Here is a 27,982-nt window from a genome sequence, read left to right on the forward strand (position 1 = left end):
CTAGTCATATTTCTCAGAAACACATGCAGTCAAAGACTTTTCAACAGACAAGTCAACAAGAAATTGGTGACATTAACATGGTACAAGGACAAGACACAAGGACAGAACAGGACACCTTAGAAGACAGACATTTACAGAATGCTACAAATACTGAAGAGCCATTTCTAAATCAATTGGCACTGTTTTATTTAAAAATGCAAGCTAAAATGCTTTTGCCAGCCAGCACTATACAGTGCATCATAGAGGAATTCCAAGATCTTCACAGCTCTGGAGTGCACAATGTTCTTGGAAAACTGTTTGATAAACTTTCTGCATTTGATATACCTGAAGCATCTATACACAATATTATTCAGGAACTTTCACAAAATGACTTCCTAACACAGTGCAATAAAGGTGTGTTGAGGTCAGACAAAACAAGAAAGACATTTTTCAAAGAAAACTTCAGCTATATAGAGCCCACTCAAATTTATTTAGGGTGTGACTGTACAGGGGAAAAGTGTTTTCTTTATTATGTGCCAATTAAAAAAACCCTAAAGTCTCTCCTAGGACAACCCACAGTGCAGGAGCAGTACAAACAGTCAAAACTCCATCAATCAAAAGACATGCTCTTAGAGGATGTCTCAGATGGTCAAAATGTCAAAGATAATTTACTTTTGCAGCAGTATCCATTATCTCTGTCCCTTATGCTCTACCAAGATGCATTCGAAGTGGTCAATCCATTAGGTCTAGGCAAAACAAAACACAAAATCCTAGCAGTGTACATGACACTAGGTGAGCTTTTACCGCACAACCGGTCTTCTGTTGATGCGATGCAACTTGTTTTGCTTTGCAGAGAAGCCGATTTCAAGACTTTTGGCCACAACAAAGTTTTTGCCAGTCTTATTGCAGACCTTAAAGATTTGGAAGAGACGGGGTTTCTGGCAGCAGACAGAAACATGATCAAAGCAGTTTTGATAGCATTCTTAGGGGACAATCTGGGCTCACACTGCATTGGTGGTTTTACTGAGAATTTCAGTTGCAGCAAACATTTTTGCAGATACTGCTTAGTTGACAGGGAAGGCTTCATTAAAAACCCACTAGCACTTGGCCCACAAAGAACTGCTGACAACTATAAAGATAGTATAGAGATCCTCTCCACAACTGACCAGTCTGTAGTGAATGGCATAAAATGTAACTCTGTATTCAATTCACTGAAGTACTTCCATGTGTGCTCTGGGCTACCTCCATTTTTGGACCATGACCTATTTGAAGGAGTAGTTTCAGGTGACTTGTCACTATATATTGATACCCTTGCTCGAGTTGAGAAGCATTTCACATATAGAGTTAAACAGAGCTATTGCAAAGTTCAAACACATAGGAAGTGATGCTTTAAGTAAGCCATGTGAGGTGAAAACAGGACAGAGGTTGGCAGGTTCAGCAGCACAAAACCGGTGCCTTCTGCGACTTACACCTCTGTACATTGGTGAAAAGATAAAAGATCCTGTGGATAATGAGGTTTGGCAGTTATGTCTTAAGCTCAGAGACATTGTTGAACTTGTATGTGCCCCCCAAATCAGTCACAATGACATTGCCTACCTAAAGATAATGATAGAGGAGTATATATATCTGAGGCACAGTATGTTTCCTGACAAGGCTTTGAAACCGAAGCACCACTAATTGTGACATTATCCAGAGCTAATACTTCACTTTGGGCCACTTATTCATTTTTGGACTCTTAGGTTTGAGAGCAAGCTTTCTTATTTCAAACAATGTTCAAGAAAAGTGCATAACTTTGTCAATTTATGCAAGACTCTGGCTGAACGGCATCAGCTACTGCAGTCCTACCTCTTGGCAGGGCAAATATTTCCACCTACAATTCAAATCATTGGGGAAGCGAATGATTATAGACATCATCTTAACAACTCTGCCACTCAGGATGCTGTGACAAAAGCAAATGTCTCAAATCATAACATGCTAGATGTGTCAGCAGTTGTCTACAAAGGTACCAAATGTGTCAAAGGTCATGTTGTTGTAGTAGATCACACTGATGAGAGCACTGACTTTGGGTAGATAGTTGTGATACTTGTTAATGATTCTAAATTGTACTTTTTGCTAGAATAGCATCAGTCAGTACGCCTTATTGACCTTGGACTTTATTGCCTACACTGCCCTACAGACAGAAGTTTGTGTGTAAATGCTGACAGACTGATGGATTATTACCCAGTACCCCTTTATAACATGGCAGATCTTTTTGTTGTCTCCCTGCACCATTCAGTTTCTTCATGATTTTTTCCTCTTATATTTCAGTGATGGAAATTGAGGATGAAATCACATGCATCCTGCCGGAATTGGAGAGACAGAAAGTACTGTCCATTGCAGACCACCTGAAAGATGTCATCAGTGTCCAACAAAAAAGTGACCTTCTGTTGGTAGAGGTAGATGATCTCAAACATTTTCTTACACCAATTCAATTACATAAACTACTACTTGCATTTAAGAAAGGTTTGTATACATTTTGTATAAATCTGACTATTTATCAGCTGTAGGTCACACAGGTCACTGATTCATTTCTTTTGTACATTATGACCATCAGTTGCCAATTTCTTCTCACTATACCATTCTGGATGTTTAACTACAAAGCATTTTATTGAAGAGACTTTTTGAAATCAACATGGAAAACATTAAAGGTGGACACTAAATTTTACACCATTCACCTTCCATAAGTAGTCTTGAAATAAAGTTTGGAAATTCAGGCAAATTGTGGCATACAAGACAGATAATGAGTTCATTCTTTGTTTGCAGTGATGAGATTGCTTCTTTATATTTTCCTCCTCACAGTCTCCATTACTGCCCTTTTTATTGCTCTACATCCAATGAAGATATTTCTTATTGAGAACATGTTAGATGAATAGACTATTGGTTTTATAATTATTTTTCTTTTTAAAGAACGCAGTGAAGCAGAGGACCTAAATGACACCATTACTCTGGACCTTTACCCTGCTGTATCAGAGGAAACATCAACGCAAACTATTCATCCACCTTCCTCAACATCCACCTCTTGCTATCATTCCAGCTCATGGGTTTCAGACTTTCAGATTCCTTGGCAAAGATTTCCACTTAGACTGTCACAGGCAATCACCAGTGGGGTGAGAGCTCATCCAGAAGACAGGAGGAGTATGGTCAGAATTGTTGTGGAGGCCATGCAAGTTCACTGCAAAACTCCTAAACGCTCAGCTTGTGAAGAGATTGCCAAGTTCATTGTAAATACACATCCACAAACATTTGCAGATTTTACTAACAAAGGAGAAAGACTAGGTTCTGGCCATTATTCATTACTGAGAAGCATCAAATGTAGAGTTGAGCATGTTAACTGGGATAATGTAACACACAGATTACGTCGACCAAAGAGAACCAGGAATGAGGAAGACTGCAGTCCAGAGAGAGATGATACTTCAAAAGTGGTTCGGCGCCTTGTTGATCGCTATGGTTGTATCAATTGGCATCCAGTTCAGCTTCCTGAGGGGGAAAGTCAAGCTTCTTTGGAAGAAAAAAAGAATAGATTGTTAGCAATTTTCAGTTCTCAAGGCCCCGAAGCTGTGGAAAGACCTGAGGTAGAGGATCTTATACTCCTCACATACATTTCTCAGCGGCAGCTCATCAACAACTGTCCCTCAGTTTCAGTAGCTCAAATTCATGAGCAATGGCCTTTCTTGTTTACACGTAAATGTTTGTCTAGCCACTTTGAAAGACTTACAGGTATCGAAATCTGTGAACGTTTGAGTTAGGCCCTCATTACCAAAGGCAGGAGAATACTCAACTATTTTTCCAGCCAAAAGCTCAAATGGAACCTTGGTATTAGAAATTTCATTCAGGAGATAGAAGATGAAGGAGTTTTAACCAACAACAAGGTCGGCACAGCAGCTATACTTCTCATGATGAAGTACTACAATGAAAATGAAGACTCCCTTTTCCTTTTGGCAGATGTACGTATTTTTTTTCTCCAGCAATTCTAGAACAAATGCTGTTTATTTATTTAATTTTCACATAGAATGTTTTGGTTTGTTTTCTTTCAGGAAATCTCTACCAGGATGTCCCTGGAAGCAGAGGGAAATCTGCCTGTCACACCAAGACTAATAATGCTTGGTGAGCTGTTATCTTTTTGTTCCTTGATTACATTTTGCTCTCAATTTAAGGGCTTTCTCTGGAAAAGGAGGGCAAAACGGTAACCTAGCAGCAGCCAAATCTATATATAGCCTCGCCCCTTTTTACGTCTCCACATTTCGATTTGAAACCTCTGCCCCAGACAGTGTCTGGAAAGAGGGATGGCCATCTGCTAGAAAACTTTGAGCAGGTTGGAAGATGCCAGCTAGTGTCCGTCTACTGGCTACCATGGCATGTTGCATAATGTGTTTCTCTTATTTATTTAGGTAGGAGTTTGTTGACTGCCACCTGCTGGATGGTGAGCGCAGAAAGGCACATCATCTTTGAACTGCATTCAGCAAACTGCTTTGCTGATGCACTGTCAGTATTCTTTGGGTCATTTAATGTCCTGAATCTGGAAAACCAGGAGGCATCATGTGCAACATTGGAGTTAATTCAAAGGTATGTTAAAAATTCTATGATCAGTGCTATGATGAATGAACTATCCCCAAGTTAGTCATCATTTTCCTACAAACCCAGGGTTCTTGAATTATACTGATTTATATCCTTAAGATTTGTTGTTAGAATTAACCCCGAAGAAGGGACAAAATGTACTTCCAAATTTGGCACAAGCAGGAAGACTGGGACAAGTGTGAAGCGGAAGGTTGTCCACATTAATCCTCGTGTCACAACTTTTCTCCAACGGCTGACAGAATTTGAGTGGAAAACCTCAAACTAGGTAGCACAGTTTTCATTTTTCTAAATTTGATTGTAATACAGTGCATAAATTATGCAAAGCAGGCAAGGTGTTAAAGTGTAGCTTGTTGCTTTTTGGAACGTACCTGTCTCCACAGATCACTCATGGCCCAAGTTGTCTTGACAAGCTAAGAAGAATGGTCAACCTCTCTCCCCATGTTCCAAGAAACTGGCTGTTAAATATATTTGTTTTTGTATGACGCTTATTGTTTTTCTTACCTTTGTCTTCCAAATATTTCCAAAAAAACATAATTTTGTATTATCTCTCCCTGGGGAAACCAAATCACAGGCAATTTATTGGTATGTTTTTCTGTTTTAATGGAAGAAATCAAGTAATAAAAAAAAGATAATCCTGTGCATTTTGTTTACATATTGATTTTAAATATATCCAACAATCACATAAACAAGTGTGCAGGTGTGTGTGTGCGCACACAAGTATAAACCTTTTATTTTGGGAGCCTTTATTTCATTACAGTATGTTACCGTTTACTCATATCTTAGTAAAATATGACATGAAAAAGGTAAATTACTGCCCACAAGAACACAGTACCCTCTGACAGCGTTGACTATTTTCAGTTGCAAAAGTGTGTTTACGGTAAATCACTGGAAAAGGTATTGCAGCATACCTTGAAATGAGCTTACGGTAACATACCATAAAGATACAGCACAACACATATTTATTAATCACGGTATAATGTTGCATTATTGATGTAATTTTCTTGTGAAATATATTACGGTACTTTACTGGCAACGCTGTTGCCGGTGAGATACTGGCAACAGCGTTGCCAGTATCTCACCGCCATGCAGTCAGAGGGTTTTTTACAGCAATAAAACATACGGTATAATTCTGGGATCAACACTAATTGGTAAGTTACCGTTAACCATGCATCACGGTATCATGCTGGCAACAGTGTTGCCAGTTTATTACTGTGAAGTGGATAGGTAAAGTCTAACAGTGTGGTTTTATGTGACACATCATATCCAAAACAGTCTCTAAGAAATGCAGAATTACTTTTAAAGGACCATTAATAGCCATAATATGACATTTTCGACCTGCCAAAAAGTGATTGTGGCCTATATCTTGTCACTGAAACAATATTTCTGCTTCAAACCTGTTGGATATAATCCAAAAGGATCATATGTGCCACATCTTATCCAAAACAGTCTCTCAGAAATGCAGAATTACTTTTAAAGGACCATTAATACCCATAATATGACATTTTCGACCTGCCAAAAAGTGATTGTGGCCTATATCTTGTCACTGAAACAATATTTCTGCTTCAAACCTGTTGGATATAATCCAAAAGGATCATATGTGCCACATCTTATCCAAAACAGTCTCTCAGAAATGCAGAATTACTTTTAAAGGACCATTAATACCCATAATATGACATTTTCGACCTGCCAAAAAGTGATTGTGGCCTATATCTTGTCACTGAAACAATATTTCTGCTTCAAACCTGTTGGATATAATCCAAAAGGATCATATGTGCCACATCATATCCAAAACAGTCTCTCAGAAATGCAGAATTACTTTTAAAGAACCATTAATACCCATAATATGACATTTCCAACCTGCCAAAAGGTGATTGTGGCCTATATCTTTTCACTGAAACAATATTTCTGCTTCAAACTTGGTGGATGTCATTCAGAACCGTCAGATGTGACATATTACATCTCAAACAGTCCCTCAGAACTGCTAAATAACCATAAAGGGAACAATAAAACTGACAATATGCAATTTTCAACAAGCCAAAAAGTGATTGTGGCCTATATGTTGTCAGAGAAACAAAATTTATTACGCACATACTGACATGACATTTCTTTTTGAAAATAAAAATAAATTTGTTTTAGATTGTATACATTGTCTTATCTAAATATATGGAGAATTTCACGATTTGGAAGGTTTTCAGTCATTCTTTCATAAAATATTTCTGATGTTTTAGAATATTATTTTTTCGTTTCCCTTTAAAAAATGTTTTTCCGATTTAAATTTACTCTACATCCTGTTGTTTGGCTTAGAGCTCAATCGGTAGGCCCAAATTGCCTCATTTAGCAGAGTGCAAGCAAAGCGTTACAGAGTCATGGACCCCACTCTTTATGCCAATATCCTCTCGTTTAAAACCAATGGAACCTTGCCCAGTGGGTTTTCCACCACACAAAAGTCTAATTTTCGTCGAAAGGCAAAGAATTTTGAGGTTCAAGGTGAGTTTGTCGGATGTTTTACGTAATTTTCAACTTTCCACTGTTTGCCAAATTTGAGTTCAATTTACAGCTGCGCACAACAGCGAACAAAAGTAGGGCATCCTAGTTACATCCATTGAGGAATACATAATATTTCTCCTAAAACATGTATAGTGTGTGTTCTAATTCCCAAGTGACCAACATCATCGCCATCACCGCCATTACTAGGTGTGACGGTGTTGTAACTAGTACTGGCTAGCGTTAGAAGTTTGTAGTGTTTACAACTTAATTCTGTTTGAACAATTAAAATGGGGATTTTGTTTATGACACCAACAACATTTTATTCTTGTCTTGTAATTTTTCTAAAATGAAAAACATAATTTGGAAAAATGGGAAAATTTAGAAAAAATAAGGAATTTATATGGTGAGGTCACGTGTTCTGTTCGCATGTTGTTGTTTTAACTTTGCTGCGCTAATACTATCCGTGTCAATAATACATCTGCCGCTGCCCCTTTATGAGGTTTTTATTTCAAGAAAAATGCCCTGCTTTTGATTTTTAAATGCGTGCATTGACTCATAACTGTAATTCATACTGAACTATGGTGTGTTGTTCAAGAAATATTTATAATTAACCATTAACTCTTTGGTGTGGTACATTGATATTGAGAAAATAATTTTATTTACACATACACATCATTTGTTTTTGACCATGTTACAGTACTGTAATAATTCCACATTTATGACTATATTATAGCAGATTAAAACTACTCATGTATTTCTTTTATTTCTTAGAGATGGTGAATTGTACTACATAAGGTACAAAGGCACAAATCACTGCATTCATTCAGATGCACACTGCCGCCGCCTGGTTGTCTGTGTGAACTTCGACATGACGGCCCTCGAGAAGGGCAGCGGTGTCTGATCACATTCCTCACTGTCATAAGCTCCAACACATTTATGTGCTCGTGCGTGTGGGAGGGCCAGCGATCTGCCACCGTATGGGACAAGCACGTGCCCCCCCATCCCAACAGTGACACATCCGTAAACACAGATATGTGTGACATAGGACGTCCGATGGGGACCCCGTGTGAGAGGATGCAGGGATTCCCCCAGTGAGCGAGGTCCCCGCCCACTGAAGGGGGAACCCATAACATACGTCTCTTCTGACGTATCGGGTGTACCCGGAGGCAGATGAACCAATGCTGTAGGCGTCTCGTGTGCAGTAAACCTAACAGCAAGTCATCATGCCCAGAAGTCTCATGACTAACAGGGCTCTCACGATCTTGCGGGGTTGCACGCGGGAGATCACCGTGGTGAGATCTGCCGCTCTCGCCGGAGACAAACGTGCTCTCGTTAGGGAGGCGTTCAGCTCCACTCCGAGAAGCACAGTCGACTGGGATGGAAGGATGGAACTCTTCTCCCAGTTTATGGAAAACCCCAGGGTTGACAGATGCTCTATTAACTTCCTGGTTTGCTCTGACGCCTCGTCCTTGGCCGGGCGCATAGGAGCAGATTGTCCAGGTAAAATAAAACCCTCATTCCCGCCATGCGCAATGGCGGCAGAGCGGTCTCCAGACATCTGGAGAAGGTGCGCAGGGCTAGCGAGTAGCCGAAAGGGAGACGATTGAACTGGTATTGAACTCCCTTGAATGAAAAGCGCAGGAACTTCCGGTGTTTGGGAATTACTGGGATGTGGAAGTATGCGTCTTTCAGGTCTATTGACGTGAACCAGTCCCCGGAGCGCACGTATTCTAGGACTTGCCTCATTGTTAACATGCGGAAATGTATCACTGCTATGGAGCAGTTGAACAGGGAAAGGTCGAGAATTAGTCTCATTCCTCCCGACTTCTTCGGTACTACGAAGTAGCGGGAGTAGAAGCCTGAGAGCTCTTGTCCGCGAGGGACTTGGGAAATGGCGTCCTTGGACAGAAGTTCCCGCAGCTCTAGCTCCAGGGCCTGAGATTGTTCCTGTGACGTGAACGTCGTCTCCACAATCCCGTTGAAGGGAGGAGGAGCGCACTGAAAATGGAGTGTGTGACCGTAATGAATGGTGTCCGATATCCATTTGCTCATGAGACAAAGGCGGCGCCATTCTTGCGCGCGTTCCGACAGCGGACGTGTGTTCCAGGTCACGTGAACGACATCTGAGGACTGGGTTTGCGCCCTTACCACCGTCGCTCGCACCAGAGAACTGGGAGCGACCCGTGGCTGGAAGCTAGGGCCGATGCGCAAATGGAGCTGTTGGGGTTATTAGGTGAACGAATAATCAATCAATCAATCAATCCAGTTTATTTCTAAAGCACATTAAAAGACCCAGCACAGGAACAAAGTGCTGTACAGAAAGTACATTAAAACAATTGACTAGACAGAAAACAACAAAGATAAATAAAACACATGATACATAAAATTAAACTAGCCCTATATTAAAAAAATAAAAACTCGATAAAACTTGATAAAACCGCATTTGAATCACCTAAAACAGCTAAAATAAAACAAAAAATAGAAACGAACATCTCACAAGGTATTAAAAGCCAGGGTAAAGAGGTGTGTTTTCAGGAGTGCCTTAAAAACAGATAAGGAACTGGCCTGTTTTGTCTCTAAAGGAAGTTCGTTCCACAGTTTCGGAGCTGCAACAGCAAAAGCGCGATCTCCTCTAAATTTACGCTCAGTCCTGGGTACAATCAGGAGCAGCTGATCAGCAGACCTGAGAGAGCGGGAGGGAGTGTAAGGCTGTATCAGATCCGAGAGATAAGAGGGGGCGAGGCCATGAAGACCTTTAAAAGCAAATAAAAGAATTTTAAAATGAATCCTAAAAGAAATGGGCAGCCAGTGAAGTGAAGCTAAAACAGGGGAAATGTGCTCAAACTTTCGAGTGCCAGTTAAAAGACGAGCTGCGGCATTTTGCACTCTCTGTAGCTGACTAATACAAGATGCACTGACCCCAATGTAGAGTGCGTTACAGTAATCCAGCCGAGTGGTAACAAAGGCGAATAATTAGTAAGCTTTTACTTACTTTTTGGATTCTTCAATAAATTCGTAAATATGGAAATATTTATTGATTTATTAATTAATTTGGATATCAAATATATCTACGGGCCACCACCCAATCTAATTAGAAAGGGAAAATTAATTGAATCCAAAACTTTATCAATCTGTCTGAAGTTCGTGGAATCTTTTAGGAGCAGAAATTTTCAGCCGACACAGACAAAGTTGCTGACACAAACTGGATTGAATTTCACAACATTTATTAACTATCCTATTTATCAAATGAATAAACAATGAAATAATGAATAATAATAATGTGATATAATTGAGGATGTGGTAATCAAAATGGTGTTCAAGGTGTGTGTGTGTGTGTGTGTGTGTGTGTGTGTGTGTGTGTGTGTGTGTGTGTGTGTGTGTGTGTGTGTGTGTGTGTGTGTGTGTTCAAAATGGAGTCTTGAATATAAGATGTCTGACCCCTTTGTCTGGCTGAAGGTGTGTTTGAGTGTGGGTGGCAACTTGCACTTCAACTTCCGAAGCACTTATAATCAGAGTAACTTAACCTTAAATCACTCAAAACATTTCAAAAGGATCATGAAGCTTCACCAAAGATTAATCTTAAATTAATATCTGATAGATTAAACAGCTTGGCCACAGCAGAAACCATTTTAAGATATTAAACAATGACCAATGAAACGGCGTACTCTTGGAATACTCCCGATGACGTATTTTGGTACGAAAAAGAGAAACACGAAGCTACTTTTAAGCAATAGCGCGGGTTTATTGCTTATTCTGAACTATAAGAAGAACGAGAGAAGGAGAGAGAGAGAAGGGAGAGGAAGAACTCTAATCACCAGAACAGCGAGGCATCCCCCACTGTTTGATCTGACGGTTCTCCGTTGATTTGATCGGCGTTCTCCGTCGGTTTGATGGTCCTCCGCTGTTTTCCAGCGTTCTCCGTCGGTTTGATGGTCCTCCACTGTTTCCCAGCCAGGTTCTGTCCTCACACAAACTGGATCGTAGCAGCGAACGTTTCCTCACACATTGGCTGGAGATCAGCACAGGAGAGCAGACCTGATGGGCTTGTGTGGCCTGGCTTTTCAGCTGTCCCGTGCTCGCTCCACTTCAGCACTTAGACCTCCCGCGTGCTCGCGTTGATCGGTGCGGCCGCAGCAAAACGTCTTCAAGCCAGTCGACTCTGGGCAAAAGACAAAGAACGACTTCGCTTCGCTATAATTTATAGCTTTTTCGGCTGGCGGGAAAACTCGCACATGTGCAGAACTCGTGCTCTCGGCTCCGCTTTGGTGACGTCATCACACTGCTTCCGTGTGCAAAGCGTCATGGGAAATGAAGTGTCTCTTGGCGCTGATGCTTAAAGATGCTTTTCAAAGCACTTTAGCACAGTCTTTTGGAGAAAATCACTGCACAGTAATTTCCTCATGAGGGTGGAACCTCAACAGAGCGCACCCATACAGCTGGCCGTGAAATATGACTGACTGCGGGAACATGCAGATGTGTCGCAGTGCTTGGTGTGGAGAACATGTGTGAGGATTCAGCAGAGGACTGTAGGATTGTGCTCTCTATGTGACGTTTTTTGGGTTTTATTTCAAAACCAAAATCATTCACAGAGTTAACATTACAGTCAGAAGCACACACATTCCCCCCAGTGAGTCATTTTCGCGGTTGCTTTCGGCGAGGTTCCTGCGACTATGACTGCCAAGACTGTGTCTGCTGGCTCATTCGAAACCGTTGACCGCCAACTCCCTGGTCTCGCTGAGGTGGAGCCGAAGCGGGAGGCCGGCTCCACGGGGCGGGCGGTGCAGCTGGGTGCCTGAAGTTTCCGCGCTGTCCGTCCCATCCTCTGGAGGAACGGCCGGAGTGCGAGGCTGACCGAGGGTGGACCAGGTCTCGCACCGTGGCTGACAGTTCAGCTGTCTTCTGAGCCCTCTCGATGACGCTCGTAAGATGGGGACCAAACAGAACGTCAGAGGTGATGGGGCCTTCCAGCATCTCCCTGTGCATGTGATCAGGAATGGAGAGCAGGTCCTTGAGCCACAAGGCCCGTTGGATAAGGGTCTGCCAGGCAGCAATGCGAGCAGATCCGGTGAGTACAGCAGCGCACAGATTGAGAATGGCATCAGCAGTTTTAGTAATGATGGTTTTTGACTCGTCAGGAGCATCAAGCTCCTCCACCATTTTGGAAACGCCAAAGGCAAGAAGGACGATGTTATTTCCTGCAGCGCCGGTCTGGAAGGCGCATTGGTGTGCGCGATCGGTGAGCCGCATCAGCAGCTGGTCATGCTTAGAAGCGGGAACTGCTCGCGGGACAGCGAGGTGGTTCTTGGCGCCAAACAGCGAGGCAAAGTCCGGCTCCAGTGGAGGAACGGTTGGCCAGCCCTGGTTGGAGAAGCCCTCGACCTTGGTAATGGGCGCATATGTGGAAATTTGCGCCTTGAGCTTGGCAGGTTCGGAGAAGGCGGCGGACCAGCGGCTCATGGCAGCGGGGCAGCGCGGCCAGACGGGGTCTGGACAGTGCGTCTGTGTTGCCCCGAAAATTCCCGCCAAATCATCTGCCTCAGGCGGAGCCGGTTCTGGCACGGCTAGCCCCTTGCGGACCGCAGCCGCGGAGATGATGGCGGGCAGTTCCTGGAGCAGTGCTCTAACTGCTGGCAGGGAGGAGTGAGAAGCCACTGGGGCAGAAGGACCCGCTGAGCGAGGCTCGTCGACCTCCGTGTTGTCCAGGAGGGAAGAAGGGCAATGGCAGCCAGCCTCGTCGTACTCCTCACTGTCGATGACATCGTCCAGTCGGTAGGAGCCAGCCGACTCCTGGCGTCGCTGGACATGGTCGGTGAGTAGAATGCTTCTTGGATAATTGCTCTTTAAAGGAAGCTCTTAAGCTTGGCTTGAAGAGATAACGGAGGCGAACAGTGGAGTCGCTCCACTTATATACCCACAAGGGGTGCCCACCATTAGTGGGCGTACATTTAAGCTCTTCATGATTGGCTGATGCTGAGATCATCCTTCCAATAGCAGCTAGCTTAAGGGCTAAGACTAGAAGAAATAGAACTAATCTTTCCTCATAAAAACATGGAATTGCACATTTTCATCCAATTAGATTGGTTTTAACCCTTTCATGCATGAATTATAAAATCTTCACCCATGATTTTTTTTAACAATTTTTTTCTTTCACCTTTAGGTATGAATGAAACAAATTTTAGCAAAATAAATTTGCAACATTTTATTTACAAATAGTTTATTACATGTCCACCTCAGTGGACAGCGTGTGTTCTGAACATGAAATATGTTGTCTTCCAATGGGGGGGGGGGGAGGTCTCACATGCAATAAAGTCGTCAACAGTTGTGCTTAAAAGCAAAAAACTGTACAATTGTCAATGTAGTGACCATTATGCATGAGATGGTTAGGGGTAAGATATGCTGGTGTTGTGGTTTTCTGTGCATGCTAGACTGATGGAGTAAACTGATTCTAAAACACAAGCATCATGTTGGGAGGTGGAAGCAAGACAAAATTTAATTTAAAAGGATACATAGCAAATTTTTCATACTTTTAATTACTTTCTTGAGCCAGTATGTGCTAAAATGACCCTTTACAGAGTTAATGAAATGTCACTCAGACCTCACTGCTCTCTGTGGCCAGAATACCACACTTGCAACTTCAGAGTGCTGGTCCGGTCTACTGGATTTAGAAAAAAAAATGGAGCTGACATGCCTGGCACTGCAGTCTGCTTCCAGCATCGTTCCAGAATGTTTTAGATCATGAACACAGCCTATTTGTTTAATTTAGTGATGAATCATTCCAGTAGAGAATAACGAAGGCCGGGGAAACATTTCAGCTGTTAAATTAAGGTGTTAAAAAGACAAATGCACAGCAAGGAGATAAGTTTAATTTTCAGTTTGACCAGAGAAAATTAATAATGGAAACTAGGGGGTGCTAAAAGCAAGCAAAACTGGTTAGTGTCGCTTTAAAGGGATCAAATAATAGAAGTTTAGAAGTTTGTCCTAATTCAGAGCAGATATGCATGATTTTCTTTTTGTTTTCAGCTGCAACCCTTAAGTGCATCAGTTTAAGCAAGAAAATTTGCATGCATTTCATGCAAATCCCATCAGTTATTTTCCACTAAATGAGCTAGAAGCTTACACAGAACTACAAAAGCAAGCTTGCACAGGAAAATTGTGTTTTTGTTCTGTCTGGACTCAAATATGCATGTTCATGTCAGTATGAATTCTGTATATTGCAGCTGTGGTAATAAAGCATTTATAAAGATCTTCAGAGAAGAAAAGCAAGCACTTGGCAAAGATTCTTGTTTTTGTTGTTATGTGTCTAGTGAAACAGAGCTGCGTGCTGTGAGGACACAGCGTATGAGTACTACACAGGACAAAATTCTACTTCACAAATTGTGCCCAAAAAAACTCAAATATCTCAAAAACTAAACCCCAGATATGTCATATTTTGACATTTTGAGAGAGAGAAGTAGCTGAAGACTTTGATGTATAAGTATGTATGGTGTATATGTATGATATGGTATGTAAAGGTTGTGTCATTATAAGACTGAAAACAATACTGATGTTTTCTGACATTAATTTGTAATGCCAGTATCGGCCGATATTAATGGTAGGTCGATAATATCGGACATCCCTATTTCAAACACATTTTTAATTGAAAATATGACCAAAATTGTAACATTTTTTCTAATTTTTATTGTAAACTATTTAAAAATTTCTGATTTAAAAATATCAATCAATCAATGAGCTTTATTTGTTTAGCACGTTTAAAAACAACCAAGGATTACCAAAGTGCTGAGCAGTGTTTCAGAAAAACCAAATTAGAACAATAAAATTACAATAAAAACAGCAATCAAACAATAATAAACCTTTACGAACACCCAAAAGCTAAAGAAAATAGATGTTTCCAAATTACACAAATCGGAAGAATATTCCTGAGCTATACAGCAAACGTCCCATCTCCTTTTCTGATGCATCCAGACAAAGGGACAGTTAAAAGTAAACTGGTTTGCAGATCTTAGACACCAAGCTCTATTGCTGGATTACACTCAAGTGACTCTGCAGTCGCGTGAAACTCAAGTGGGGGACAGGAAGTGTTTTGCTCTGCTATAACAGCGTGATGGATTAGAGGAGAAAGGAGTTCTGATATCCACGAGGACCAGACCATTAAGAGCTTTAATAACAAAACATACATTTTGAATTTAACATCTGTATGATATTATAATGCAAAATAAAGATGGTTGAACACATCAGAGCTCATCAACATGGAACATCTTTGTAAGTTTTTAGGATTGATTTCATGAACTTAGCAAGATTAGACATTTTTCTAATTTCTCAGTGAATGAAAAGTAAATAAAAGTCAAATGTTGGGACTTTTTCATTCTTGAGTCTGTATTTAAAATGCATCCGTCCGTCCATCTTCTTCCTCTTTTAAAAGAGCCACGGCAGACCCAGGAGTACAGATCCAGAAGAAAACCTCAAATATCCTTCACTCCAGCGACACTGCCCCTCCCGAGTTATGCCAAGGAATTCCAAGGACAAAGGAGAAACACAATCCCTCTTCAGTAAGTCCTGGCTCAGCCATCAGTGAGACATGTCTGCAGAACATCCAGAAGATGGTGATCAGGAGAAAACTAAATAAACACATGAACCAGCTTTTCTGTTATCCTATTGGTACTCCCCCCCAGAGTTTCCAGGGGGACATGCTCAAAACTCATCTCCAAGTCGTCTACAAAACACCTGTAGTGGACACCCAAACTCCCGCTACCCCGTCCCCACAGAGGTAGAGATCAAGTCCTTTTTACGAAGACACAAAGTAAAATCATCCAATGAAAAATACATAATTAACTCAGTCATTATTTTAGCAAAATATTATTTACATAAAATGATTTTTCAGAAAAGTATCCCCTCCTTCTATAATTTCAGAATTACAGACATTATGAAATATTGGAACAGCATTGAAAAATTAAAAAAAGAACAACAAACTAACAAAGACCATCAACTTATTTCATCATTTCAACTTAGACACAGCAGAGCCCTAAGTGTTATGTTTCTAAGTTATATATGTTTTCGTCAGTTTTTTGTTTATTACTTGTTTTTTTGTTTAATAGTTTCCTAATGTTGCATATATGTTATTGCAATTGTATACAACTGTAAAATGTGATACATGGAATTTTGAATGTATTTTCTGAATGTATCGACATTAAGTCAATAAAACCTGTAAATAAATAAATAAATAAAATTTTTGAAAAAATTGTGCCTTTGTGACGTCACTAAATTTAAGCAATATATTCGTCAGATCTGTCGGACTAAAGTCTCGTTTAGAGCAGTCACTTTTACTTCGGCTCTGGGACGTAATTTTGGGGGGGGACGGGTGGGACATGTCCCCCCCACTTTTTCAAAAGGCAGTTTTGGTCCCCTGCACTTTTTTCCGTCCAAAAACAATGTTACGCTCCATTAAATGGATTTGGTTGAGCACTAGGACCGAAACGGAAACCGGTTTACTATTAGACCCGCCCAAAAGCTAATCTATTGGCTCTGCTGATACTTGCTAACGTATTATTGGCTGTTGCTGCTGTCACTCAAGTTGGAAACAGTCAGAACGTGCTCACGTTGCTAGTTTGGAGCCGCTAGGGAACACCGGTACTGAGTCACATCGTCAACTAGACGCTGTGTAATATCAGAGCTCAGCTCAGCTTCCATTACATAACATTTGAATAAGTGTTCATTTGTGAGTCTTTGGTAGTTAGGCACAGCCAGGAGGCAGCATGTCAAGAAAACGAAAAGTGGATATAAGAGACTTCTTTCAAAGTCAAAACGTAAGTTGGAACATGTGACACCCCTGCATTAAGCTCAGACTCACCTCCTCCTTCACACACATACTCAAAACTAACTTTTACAAACTCATCTCCTCCACATAACTGACTCCTCAGACACAATTTATTCGTATTATTATAATTATTGTTTTATTATTATTACTATTATCATCATAATTATTATTACTAGTAGTAGTAGTAGTAGAAGTGTAACTTCAAAACTTTTATCATTTAACTTTATTGTAAACTTATCTATTGCAATGTATATGTTCACATTAAAAAGCTCTGAAAAATGAACAGTATCATCGTCAACAGATTTTTTTAAGCTTAATGTCAAAGATGTACACTTTTCATTAGATTTATCTTATTTTTTCCATTTATTTTTTGTGTGTTGAAATGCAACAACTGTTTAAACACTTTTAAGGGAAAAAACATATTTAATATGTTTTTATACACTCAAATGTTAGGGTGATGATCATGTGTAAAACATTAGTTCAGCATGTCCTCTAACACAGCAAATGAACTAACGGCCAGATCTCAGGAGGACCGTTTATGTATAAATAATTTTTATACTTTTGACTAGGCCTGGGAATGTAACAAATTTTGCTGGACGATATTTTGTCCAACAAATTGTTGATGATAAACGATATTGTCAACATTATCTAGACCAAAATAACCACTAATATAATGTTAATATATCATAATAATGCAAGTACACCCTTTAAAATGCAACAAATAAACCTTCATTTAACATTGAAATGTCCAGAACCAGAACTTCTAAATGAATAAAAATAACAAACAAAAATTGAATAAAAAAGGAATCTCACTCCCTGTAAGAAAATGTTGCACCAAAAACAATAAAAAAGACCCAAAACAATAAATACAATGGCCTATCCATTGTCAACAGCCAAAACTGCACTTCAATAATGATAATAAATAAAAATAATAATAGAGTTGTACATTTTTTAACTTTGATATATATATATATATATGAGGATGGAAAAATTATTGAGATGGGCACGTGACGTGTCAAGGGGTATTTACATAACACCCCCCACCCCAAATCCGCACAAGCCTGCTGTGTCCCCCCCACTTCTGAAATCAAAATTTCGTCCCTGCTTCGGCTGTAACTCAATTTTTAGAGATCAACATGTCTGAAAGAAAGCCTGTAGATGAGACTCCAGGCGAATCTAGTAGACTTTATTTTTCAGAAAGAGAACATGATCTTAGTATTCTTAGTAAATCCCACCCCTTCTTCAGCAAAAATCTGAATTAATTTAATCTGAAAAGCACTTAATAAGGGCTGCACTCTTCCAGTTGAGAGTCACGAATGCTGCCCTCCTGTGGCCAATTAAAACATTAAAGACAAACGGATTAGCAAAAATGGAATGAATCAATCTAAAAATCATTAAGCTCTGTCTCAATAAAAGGAAAGTAAAAAATATGGTGTCACCCTCTTGTGTGTGTTGCAGGTTCGATCCCAGCTCCGGACAGAGAATTCTGCTGTTGTGTCCTTGGGCAAGACACTTAACCCACCTTGCCTGCTGGTGGTGGTCGGAGGGACTGGTGGCGCCTGTGCTCGGCAGCCTTGTTTCTGTCAGTACGCCCCAGGGCAGCTGTGGCTACATCGTAGCTCATCACCATCAGTGTGTGAATGTGTGTGTGAATGGATGAATGATACACTGTAGTGTAAAGCGCTTTGGAGTCCTTACTCTGAGAGGTGCTATACAAGTGCGGGTCATTTATCATTTATCTATTTTTTTTTTTTTTTTGGTAAAACTACAAAAACAAGTTGTCACTTTCAACAGATCAGCAGATCAATTAAAACACGTCATAATCCTGATTTAAAAATTTTATTTATAATAAAGCTGTATTTATTTACATTATACACCAAATATCTGAGGTGGTTGATGCCAAACTTTCAAACCACAGCCCACTAATAATGTTTTGTGTACAGATCAGAAGTAATTTGTTTTTGTGTAAACCGAGGTAAATAAATACGTTTTAACTGCATTCAAGGGGAATGAAGAACTTGCAACTGCAAAAAAATAATAAAAATCTGGGAGCAGCAAGGAATAAATTAAGCAACTAATTAAGGAACCCTGCACTAACAGGGCCCCAAGCTCCAGCAAACAGGACCCTTATTGTTATGCACCTGGAGTGTGCATAACAAAAATTCTCAGTTTTGGCCAGACTGAGTTACCCATTCAGACTTTGAGTGTGTGGCATTTTTTACATATGCATAAATACTATCTTGTGCCAGGTGGCAGTTCCCTTTTCAAAATTCCTTCAGGAAATTTGTTTCTAGTTATTTTTCTTCCGCAAACGTTAATGCGGCTCGAATGGAAGCGTCCAACCCCACAAATCATACATCAAATCGAGGGGCTCGGCCATGCGAGTTGTGCTATCAATTTTCTAAGAGTTTCAATTTACCAAAGTGAAATAATTAGCAAAAAAACATCGAAAAATCTTTTCTGTTTTGAGTGTGTGCCACTCTAAATTTGTAAAAACTAATCAGTTAATTATATACAAAATTAATTAGTTTTAATTTTGTGTGTTCAATGGCAGTGTGCCAGAGTCTGGGGGCCACAGCAGCAAATGATCTGTCACCTTTGGTCTTTAGCACTGCACTGGCTGCCTGTTAGTTTTAGAATCCAGTACAAGGCGCTTTTATGGGCTTTTAATTCTTTGCATGGCCTTGCTCCAGATTACCTCTCTGAGCTATGGTTTTTTACTCCGTTGCATGGTCTCTGAGGTCGGCTGATGCTCTTGGAAGTCCCAAAAACAAGATGTAAGCTCAGAGGTCTCTGCAGAGCCCCTAGGCTCTGGAATGCGCTGCCTTTGAGCGTTAGATCGGCCTCTTCACTGTCTGGTTGTAAATCTCTTTTGAAAACCTATTTTTATGATTTGGCTTTTAACTCAGCATGAGAGTCTTTTTAGTGTTAGTTCTTAAGCTTTAGTTTGGATGCATTTTTATCTTGTGTATTGTTTTTTAATGTTTTAATTTCTGTGAAGCACTTTGGTCGGATTTATACCGCTGTAAGGTGCTATACAAATAAAGCTGCCTTGCCTTTGCGTGGACTTCTGAAATCACGTGTGTTGTGGTGATTCTCCCGTGAATTTTTGGACGTCACAGGATCAGCTGTGTGGAGCGCTTTCGCTCTCGGTTCGCGTCAGAATTGCTTCCAGTTGGAAATAAGTTTGCGGTTAAAACATCACCATTACATTACGTGACTGCCTTCATGGCCGATGGAAAGAAGGGGTGAATCTAACAGCGGAAATGTCTCCCTAGCTTTTCTTAGTGTCTACAGGAGTAATTAAAAGTATCTTCAGTCTAGCAGAAAATAACTCACTATCTGAATGAGCTGGTGCCGCCTCTAGCAGTCACCAGGTAAGAGACATAAGACACCCTGGGCAGGTGACTAACTCACACCCAAGGATAATTCAAATAGACTAATAAACCTAACCTGCTATGTTTTTGGTGTTTGTGGGGGGAACTGGAGCACCCAAAGAAAACCCACGCATGCATTGGGAGAACGTGTTAACTACGCAAGAGAAGTCCCAGGTGAAACCTGAACCTGCAATCTTCTTGCTTTGAGTAAGTGTGTCCCATGCAGCCCCATTTTTGGTACTAATTTGGTACAAATAGTATAACTAAAACAAGTTCTACATATGTATTAAACTACCAGGTTGCAGACAAATAAGGTTTGACAGAGTTGTACTTCTCGGTGAAGAAGTTCATAATCTTCTTAAGAACTGTATTTCTTTTGGCATCAGTATGTTTTACTCCATTCAGTTTTCCAAGAGACTTTTTCACTATTTCTTTTGAAATTAAATATGGCCTGTGAGCTGATTTATTCATTTTTGGTGCTACAACTGTAAATAAGTTTGTAATTACTTTGGTGATTTCAATTTCACTGCTTGAAGGGATGTTTCCTGATTGCATAATTTTCTTTAATTCACAAATGTTTTTAACATAACTTTTAAATAAAAGCCTATCTATGTCTGTTTGAACACCTGGTTGGACATTTCTCATTAATTCATGAGCATTTCTCACATAATTTTTATCTGAAGAGCGATCAAGATGCTCCATGGTGATGAAAGGGTGTTTAAGAGCATCATCTGGGAGAATCCGGTTTGCTGGATCCACTGTTAACATTTTCTTCACAAGGTCAAGAAAAGCTTTGATATCTTTATTTTCAGTTGAGTTTTTGGTCTTTTGTGTGAAGAACCAGTCCTCCAGGGATGTTAAATGATCATAGATTGGTTTTACACTCCTATACACCTTTCCTTTCTTCATTTGGTATTGTTCCAGGGATTTAAATCTCCAAGAATGTTCAGACTCATTCTCATCTTTTATGAAATAGTCTGAGACTAGAGTCCCCTTGTCTAGTAGTTTTTGGTCAGGTTGACCAAGGAGCTTCATAATTATTCTCAGATTGTCGTATTCGTTGTTGTGTGGGAACAGAAAACGACCACGAAACAGATTAGACAAGAGACAGCCAAGACTCCAAGTGTCTATAGCTTCATCTCGTGGTAGACCAAGAGTTATCTCTGGAGCTCTGTATGGCAAAGGCTGATAGATACCTTTCTGTCGTAAACGTTTAGTCTTACAAGCCGACACAAAACCAATCAGCTTCACTCTGAATGGTTGTGCTTCATGATTTACAAGCATGATATTATCACGTTTCACATTTGTGTGAGTAATACCAAGCTGTTTCAAAGCACTAAGAGCTACTAAGATCTGCTGGGCAATCACTCGGACTTCAGCCACCTTTAAAGGACCACCGATGTTCTCCATAACCTCAAACAGATCCTTCTCCAAAAGCTCGGATTCCTGATAAATAAAGTCTTGAGAGCAGAAACTGTTGTTCAATCTGATAAAATGGTTATTGTATTGTGGGAGTTTGGTCAGACGTTTTAATATTTTAGTCTCATTTTTAAAACGCCTGTAATCACGGCTACTCCTTGTTTTCAAAGCTACAACCTTTTCGGTTCCCTGTATACGGCACCTGGCCACCACTCCGTATGTCCCAGATCCAACTACTTCTTCTACAGTGTAATCATTTGAATCGCCATTAATCATCATACCTGGGATTAGTTTTGAAGATGAGCTTTCTGAGTCAGATGAGGTTCTCATTAATTTACGAGCATTTCTCGCATAACCTTTTTCTGAAGAGCGATCAAGATGCTCCATGGTGATGAAAGGGTGTTTTAGAGCATCAGCTGGCAGAATCCGGTTTGCTGGATCCACTGTTAACATTTTCTTCACGAGGTCAAGAAAAGCTTTGATATCTACATTCTCAGTTGAGTTGTTGGTGTTTTGTGAGAAAAACAAGTCATCCAGCGTTGTTAAATCATCATAGGCTGCGTCTGCCCTCGTAGACACCGCTCCTCTCTTCTTTTCGTATTGTTTCAGGGTTTTAAATCTCCAAGAGCATTCAGACCCGTTCTTACATTTTTTGAAATAGTCTGAGACTAGAGTCCCCTCGTCCAGTAGTTTTTGGTCAGGTTGACCAAGGAGCTTCATAATTATTCTCAGATTATCGTATTCGTTTTCACATGGGAACACAAAACAATCAAGAAACAGAGCAGACAAGAGACAGCCAAGACTCCAAGTGTCTATAGCTTCATCTCGTGGTAGACCAAGAGTTATCTCTGGAGCTCTGTATGGCAAAGGCTGATAGATATCTTTCTGTGGTAAACATTCAGTCTCACAAGCCAACCCAAAATCAATCAGCTTCACTCTGAATGGTTGCGCTTCATGATTTACAAGCATGATATTATCAACTTTTATATCTGTGTGAGTAATACCAAGCTGTTTCAAAGCACTAAGAGCTACTAAGATCTGCTGGGCAATCACTCTGACTTCAGCCACCTTTAAAGGACCACCTTTGTTCTCCAAAAACTCACACAGATCCTTATCCAAAAGCTCGAATTCCTGATAAATAAAGTCTTGACAGGCGAAACTGTCATTAAATCTGATAGAATGGTTACTGTATTGTGGAAGTTCGTTCAGACGTTCTAATATTTTAGTCTCATTGTAAAAACTGCTGTAATGGCTGTTACTCTTTATTTTCAAAGCTACAACCTTTTCTGTTCCCTGTATACGGCACCTGGCCACCGCTCCGTATGTCCCAGATCCAAGTACTTCTTCTACAATGTAATCATTTGAATCGCCATTAATCATCATACCTGGGATTAGTTTTGAAGATAAGCTTTCTGAGTCAGATGAGTTTGTCTCATCTGTGTCTGAGGAAGATGTTTCCCAATCTATAGATTGGTCCGGTGAAAGACTACCCATATGCAGTTCCTCTGTGTTTACTGTGCTGGTTTTCTCTAATAACTTTTTGCTACACATTGCTTCTTCATTCTTCAAGACACGAAGTAACTCATTTTTCTCTCCAGTGTCAATAGAAGTTTTCTCTGTAACTTTTCCTCTTTTGCATTCTTTTAAATAACCCTCTACTCTTTCTTTCGAACTAAATTTTGTACTGGATGCCGATTTATCACATTCTGCCTTTGGTAAAGATCTATCTAAGTCTGTTTGAACACCTGGCACCTGACTGGGCGCAGGGCGTTTGCTGATTACACTTTCACCATCTGAAGGAAATTTGCCTGGTTGGACATCTCTCATTAATTTACGAGCATTTCTCACATAACGTTTATCTGAAGAGCCATCAAGATGCTCCATCGTGATGAAAGGGTGTTTTAGAGCATCAGCTGGCAGAATCCGGTTTGCTGGATCCACTGTTAACATTTTCTTCACGAGATCAAGAAAAGCTTTGATATCTTCATTTTCAGTTAAGTTTTTGGTGTTTTGTGAGAAAAACAAGTTATCCAGCGTTGTTAAATCATCATAGGCTGCGTCTGCCCTCGTAGACACCGCTCCTCTCTTCTTTTCGTATTGTTTCAGAGTTTTAAATTTCCAAGAGCATTCAGACCCGTTCTTACGTTTTTTGAAATAGTCTGAGACTAGAGTCCCCTCGTCCAGTTGTTTTTTGTCAGGTTGACCAAGGAGCTTCATAATTATTCTCAGATTATCGTATTCGTTTTCACATGGGAACACAAAACAATCAAGAAACAGATCAGACAAGAGACAGCCAAGACTCCAAGTGGCTATAGCGTCATCTCGTGGTAGACCAAGAGTTATCTCTGGAGCTCTGTACGGCAAAGCCTGATAGATACCTTTCTGTGGTAAACGTTCAGTGTTACAAGCCAACCCAAAATCAATCAGCTTCACTCTGAATGGTTGTGCTTCATGATTTACAAGCATGATATCTTCAACTTTTATATCTGGGTGAGTAATACCAAACTGTTTCAAAGCACAAAGAGCTATTAAGATCTGCTGGGCAATCGCTCGGACTTCAGCCACCTTTAAAGGACCACCTCTTTTTTTCATATAATCGAACAAAGTTTGATCCAAAAGCTCAAATTCCTGATATAAAAAGCCTTGATAGGTGAAACTGTCATTCAGTTTGACAAAGCAGTGTTTGAAATGCGTCAGTTTGTTCAGAATTTGTAGCGCTTGAACTTCATTTAAAAATTCGTTTTCATACTGTCTACTCATTACTTTCAAAGCAACCACCTTATCTTGTCCCTCTATGTAGCACCTGGCCACCTCTCCAAACGTCCCAGAACCAAGAATTTCCTCTACATTGTAAACCTTTGAATTCCCCGTAATTACCATACCTGGCGTTAATATTGAAGGGGTGCTATCTGAGTCAGTTGAGTATGACCCTTCGTCTGTGTCTGAGGAATCCATTTCCCATCTGATGGACTGGTCCATCTTTGAGTCCACTGAATTTGCTCCTTCAAAATTTTCACTGCTAAACAACTGATTGAATTTCTCATTAGGTGAAATCTTCCTGGGGTCAGAGTGTGGCGTGTTTTTCTTTTCAGCTTTTGTTTCAATGCTGGTTTTAGTCTGAACTAAATGTGAGGAATTTATCTTTCCCTCCTTACTAAAATCCAGGTCTGGGGTCTGTTCTCTGTTGCTGTTTGGAGCAGAAAGAGAACTATAAATGTTTTCATGTTCTCTGTGTTGGCATTCCTTCATAATCCTTTGGGATTCTGTTAAATAAAATTCATCTGAAATATAACGTAGATGATTCATTGTTATAAATGGGTGATTTAAAGCATCCACCGGTTTGATCCTAAGTGCTGGGTCCACATTCAACATCTTTGTGAGTAGGTCAATAAAATCCTCTGTTGGCTCTGGTTGATTGGATTTAAACAGTAAGTCACTTAAATCAGTTAAATTATTGCAATCTGTTTTCTTAACCTCACTTCCAGTTATTTTTTCAAATTCCTTCGGGGTCCGGAGTGTCCAAACGTAATCAGACCCTTGCTTCACCTTTTTAAAAAACCGACGACTTTGACATCCTTTTTCCAGTAGTTCATTTTCAGGCTGGCCCAAGGCATCTACGATAAACCTCATGTACTGATATTCACAGTCCACAGGGCTCATGTGTTGCCCTAAGAACAGAAAAGCTAACGTACATCCAAGGCACCACATATCAATGCTTTCGTCTAGTGGACAGTCCAGGTACACCTCTGGTGTGGTGTAACCACAATCTAATGGGATCTTTAAGTCACATAAGTCAGATGTCTTTGCAGAGTTGGAAAAACCAATCAGTTTGACACCATACTGATGTGAAACTTCATCCACAGTCAATATATTTTCTGGCTTTATATTAGCATGAGTGAACCCAGAGTTGTTCAGAGCCGTTAAAGCAACTAACATTTGATATGCAATTGCTCTGATCTCAGTAAGGTGAACAGGTTTCCCATTTGTTGCTAAAACTAATTCCAGAAAGGTTGAATCCAGTTTCTCAAAGGCCAAGCAGGTCCTGTCTTGGTATGAAAAACACTCAGAGAAGTTGACTATATTGCAGTCCTGGAGATTTAAATTTTTCAGTTGTTTCAATATCTCTGTTTCAATATCTTCTCTCTCATTTTGAGAATAAAACTTGTTTTTAACAAATTTTATTGCCAATTTATTGTAATGTGCCAATTTATTGTAATGTGCCAATTTATTGTAATGTGATAATTTGTTGATTTGATAAACCTCTGATCTGCTTGCAACAGAAATACCTTCCTTAACTCTGAAAATAGAATTATCTAAACATTCCTGTGCGGATTTTGCCATTTTAAATCTTCTTGTGGGAGTCCAAAAACAAGTGTCTCTCTTCTAGACAAAGTGTATATGAACGATGTGTTCCTAGGTCTTAGGTCTATAGGGATTCTGCGCTTTGTGACGTCAGACGTAATATGTAAATGAGCTCACTCGGGAGTCACGTTATACGTGAAGCTGCGTCGTTCCGTTACATGTAGATGGTAGTGGTTCCTTGTGGTTGTTGCGCGCGTGCACGCTGACGCTGACGGTCAGCGTGCATGCTGACGCTGACCCCAACGACGTAAATGAGCTACAGGAGTGTTTCCATGGTTTCCATATAAACGACCCACAGGTTCGAAATGAAATTGTGTTTTGCGGCTAACTTTTATTTATTTATTTGTGTCAAAGGCAAGAAGGACCAAAGCGTAATCGACCGAGCCCATTATTAATCGGGGGCGCCGTAACTGGGCGGACACTGTGCGACTTTTTCACTCGTAGCACTCAGCTTCAGCTCAAACTGTACGACTTCCTCGCAGGGCAGATCTCACGAGTCGTGCGCTCACACTGCACGACCCAGTTCTCGGATGTGAAAAGACTGCTCACACTGTACGTCTGGTAGCAACACGTCGGCCCTAAAAGCAGGGCCGTGCAGAGACCTTTGACGGGGCGGGTGCTCAAAGTAAAAAAAAAAAAAAAAAAAAAAGAAAGAAAGAAAAGGGGGCACTTATAGAGCAATCCAACAAGTTAGAAAATTCAGATAATGAGACCCTTGGGTTCAAACAACATAATAAAAATATATCAATTAGTGTCATTAGTGTTAATGTTAGTTCATAAATAATAGTTTTAGTTTTTAAAGCTAACTTATATCTAGAGATGTTACAACCACATTTTTGCCCCTGATCTGAGTCCAAGTTGTTTGATTTTTGATTATCTTCCAATACTGAGTCCTGTTCTGATACCAGGTGGTGATGCAATGCATTATAAAAGAAGAAAGAAGTTGTCCTTCTGTCTGTATTTGTAATTTTGTTATTTTAGCCTGAAAAGGTCACTCATTCAGGAAGTACATTTAACAGGAATCAAGATACTTTATTGCTTTTGCACAGGTGTACAACCTAATATATTTTGCGCCTACTAAAGACAGCTCTAGTAAGAGGTAGTAAAATAAATGTGAAATAAATGCAACCACAGAGACTTATCCAGTGTGATCTACAGCTATGTTAGCTGAGATCTTTTTCCTGTCTGTAGAAAATTCTTGATCCCATTCCATGATTTCACTGAACTTAACACTAAACATGAGAGCTCTGCTACCAACCTAACAACAACATCCTTTACACAAAGGCACCATCATCACATACGTGGCAGGAGTCTCAGAGAAACTTAGAAGAATCTTCTCCAAACACAACATCCCGGTAAACTTTAAACCCAACAACACCCTCAGACAGAACCTGGTCCATCCAGAAGACAAAACACCCAAACAGAAGCTCAGTGAAGTCGTTTATGCAGTCCAGTGTAGTGAGGGCTGTCCAGATGTTTACATTAGAGAAACTAAACAACAATTACACAAGAACATAACACAGCATAGGAGAGCCACCTCTTCAGGTCAGGACTCTGCAGTCCACCTTCACCTGAAGGACAAGGGACACACCTTTGAAGATGACAAAGTCCACATTCTGGACAGAGAAGATAGATGATTTGAGAGAGGAGTAAAAGAAGCTATGTAAAAACGTGAAAACCCCACTTTAAATAGGGGAGGGGCTTTAGGACTACCCAGACACCACAGTCATTTTTGACTGCACTGAGCTCATGTCAATGTCCATCTTCCCCTCCTCCAGAGTGAGGTGTTTTCCTCCTACAAGTCACTCCTACAAAGGAGCCTGATGTCTGAGCACCTCGAGTCATGTAGGGCAACCACACTGTATATTTACACACTTCCATAAAGGTACTGCATTTAAAGCTTTCGCTCAGATGATCTTCAACGGTGCTGTGC

At 40.3% G+C, this 27,982-nt stretch overlaps 1 pseudogene; it reads left to right on the top strand.

Annotated features, from left to right (window-relative positions):
- The first annotated feature begins 2,895 nt into the window (after nt 1-2,895).
- On the top strand, nt 2,896-4,384 carry LOC107387530 (uncharacterized; annotated as a pseudogene).
- Nucleotides 4,385-27,982: the final 23,598 nt, after the last annotated feature.

The sequence above is a fragment of the Nothobranchius furzeri genome, chromosome 16 (assembly GCF_043380555.1).
Source record: "Nothobranchius furzeri strain GRZ-AD chromosome 16, NfurGRZ-RIMD1, whole genome shotgun sequence".
In the NCBI taxonomy this organism is placed as follows: Eukaryota; Metazoa; Chordata; class Actinopteri; order Cyprinodontiformes; family Nothobranchiidae; genus Nothobranchius; species Nothobranchius furzeri.